The sequence below is a fragment of the Triticum dicoccoides genome, chromosome 2A (assembly GCF_002162155.2).
Source record: "Triticum dicoccoides isolate Atlit2015 ecotype Zavitan chromosome 2A, WEW_v2.0, whole genome shotgun sequence".
In the NCBI taxonomy this organism is placed as follows: Eukaryota; Viridiplantae; Streptophyta; class Magnoliopsida; order Poales; family Poaceae; genus Triticum; species Triticum dicoccoides.
The window spans coordinates 505,673,361-505,676,551 of record NC_041382.1 but is presented as its reverse complement, the minus strand read 5'-3'; positions in this window follow the sequence as shown (position 1 = coordinate 505,676,551).

The window sequence follows — 3,191 nt, the reverse complement described above, 5'->3', positions numbered from 1 at the left end:
GCCACCCCGCGCCGCCCCGCCGCCACCCCACCGCACCCCGCCATTGCCCGCGCCGCTGCCCCGCTTGCCGGAAGCCGCCGAGCCGCGCCGGAGTTCGAATCTCTCTGTCCGTTTTTTTTTGGTTTAGGTAAAACCGTCTTGTTTTTTAAAAACCCTAGTTTCGTTTTTTAGAACGGTTCGCTGGTTTTCTCGGTTTAGTTACTTAGCGGACGTTTGTTTTAACGAACGGTGTTCACTCGTTACCCATAGGCAGCGAACGTTCGTTCGTTAGCCTGTTCATCAGTTTTTCTTTTTTTTGAATTTTCCGCGATTATTTTCGATCGCGATTCCTGATCCGATTTTTGTTTTAATTTATCTTTTCGCTCGTTTATCGGATCAGACGATTCAAGCGCCTAGATCTTCGTCTCGAAGCCCTCTTTCCATTTAACCAACTTGAACAAGATTTTGGTACAGTAAAATTTGACTTTAGTCCAGATTAGTAATCGGATCTTGTTTCTTTCGCCGTTTGAGTTTCGTTGCTCCGTTTGATTTTATTCTTTTTGTAAATCGGAGTTCTTAAGTTGAACTTTCTGGTTAGATCTTCTTATTCGTGTTTTACCCGTGCTTCTTTGTTTGATTGCTTATGTATGCTATTGTTTGTTTGCGATAGAACACCCGGAGTGCGAAGCGTGCTACTACGAGTCTCTAGGTTTTGCGGATCATCAGCAAGGCAAGTAACACTTTGATCATATCCCTTTATCAGCCAGTTTTTATGCATTAGTTTCAACCCTGAAACATTGCATGGTTAGGACTTGATAACATGTGGGATTGGGAAGTAGTTGATGAGGTAGAACCTATTACCCTGTTATTATCAAACCCTTGGAGTTACTTCTACGTATTGCTTATATTGCTATTCTATGCTCGTAGACGTGGTTTGGGTGAGTGAATCCATGACAGATGTGAGATTGTTAATTAATGGTTCAACTTAAGGTGGCAACTTTAATACACATCTGGGTGAATTGCTTGTCGGGCACCTGGAGAATCCAGTGTTGTCCTAGGATATCCCGGAGTACCCGTGTGATAATCCTAAGGTCCGCCACCCAGGCTCAAAGGGAACTGAGATATTTCATGCTAGAAACTTCCGTGTGCAGCCACAAGCTATTATGGGCTCTAGCATAGTTGAGTAAGTTGCATGACCTCTTCCAGTGGTAGGCTAGCAGATGTAGAGGGATGTAGGTTGGTACTGTCTACCCGGGGTTAGAGCTAATGCTTCTGAAAGACTGTGTCTCGGTCATCCGTTTCTCAAACAGCATGTAGTGCAAGAAATCGAACGGAGGAGATCGAGTCTTGTGGGGAAAAGTGCGCAAACCTCTGTAGAGTGTACAAACTAATCATGGTTAGCCGTGTCCCCGGTTATGGACATCTTGAGTATCTAGTACTTGGATTATCATATGTATCTCATCACTCTAAATTAATATTGTTGGGTTGATAATTACTTTTAATTGGGATTGAGTCGGAGGAACCTTCTCAATGTTGTTTCAACTACCATGATAGTTAAATAAAATCTATTCCTTTGTTGTAGGGAAAAATTGGCTTTTCACAAAAACTTTAACCATAGAGCTTTCCACCAGCCAAATATGCATGTAGTGATAACAATATTCAGTTCTTGCTCTACTGTATTATTTTGCCAGCATATTCCATGTGCTGACCCATTTTCGGGATGCAACGTATTATGTTGCAGACTTTTTAGATGAGGAGTAAGGTTCGTTAGGTCGTTGCCGTGTAGCTCAGCTATGTCGTTGGAGTTGATGGACTCACTTTATCTTCCAAGCCTTCCATTGTTATCGTATTAGATGGCCTTAAGCCATATTTATTGTAATAAGTTCTCTTTTGAGACATTCAATGTAATAAGTGTGTGATTGCTACTCTGTTATAAATCCTTCGAGTACTGTGTGTGTCAGCATTACCGATCCAGGGATGACACTAAAGCACAGAGACTTGACCGTTTGAGGTCGAGTCGCTACATGAAATGGATAAAAAAGGATGTATCTAGAACTGAAATACGCCTAGACCCATCCATTTTTTTCCGGATGGAGGGAATACATGTCAATATGTCATGCCTTTCTATTCTTCGGTACCTATTCCATCTCTTTGCTGTAGTATGTTTTATAACTGAAGCACCATTCTTCTATACAAGGCATGCAAGGGGAAGACGACTATGTTAGAATCTGAAGGGTTACAAACCAGGTCTTTGCAAAAGAACCAAACGCCAGGACATAATAAACCAACTCTAGTTTTTATAGATACTACTACAGCACAGAGAAACCCAACTCCTACTGACAATAAGCAGATTCCAGTGGCCAAAGAACTAGTCTGCTCCAGTCGAGCAAAAATATGTCAACTCCATTCTAAGAAGCTTGTGCATATCCTTGCATCATGAAATTTTATAGCATGTTGATCATATTTTCTACATGTTTCTTACCCATCTCTCTTTTAGAAAATAAGCTTAATAGATAGAAGAATTGTTGCACTGGTATCGTCTGTGAGGAAAGATTCTTGCAGGAATTCTCTGTACTCCCATGCAGATGTAAGTATCGGTTGTATATCACTATATTTTTACATCAGCATGTATTTTATTAATCGGTGTGAATACGACCTTTATCTGATCTAAATTTAGTTGTAGCAAAACGTATGATTAAAGGCCACAATGTTGATTTTTGTAAGGAAAACTGCCTGCTAGTTTTGCATCCTGAGCTGCATGAGTGTACTATCTCATATCAGTGGGTTTGATTACTTTGGTTCTTTGTGGGTTTTCAATGTTTTTTTACTGTGTTGTCTTGTCGTATCCCTAGCTCTTACATCATACTCCCTCTGTCCGGATTACATGTCACAAAAATGGATAAAACTGGATGTATCTAGAACTGAAATACGCCTAGACCCATCCATTTATTTCCGGATGGAGGGAATGCATGTCAATATGTCATGCCTTTCTATTCTTTAGTACCTATTCCATATCTGTTGTAGCATGTTTTATAATTGAAGCACCATTCTTCTATATAAGGCATGCAAGGGGAAAACGGCTATGTTAGAATATGAAGGGTTACAAACCAGGTCTTTGCAAAAGATCCAAACGCCAGGAGATAATAAACCAACTCCATTTTTCATAGATACTGCTCCAGCACAGAGAAACCCAACTCCCACTGATAATAAGC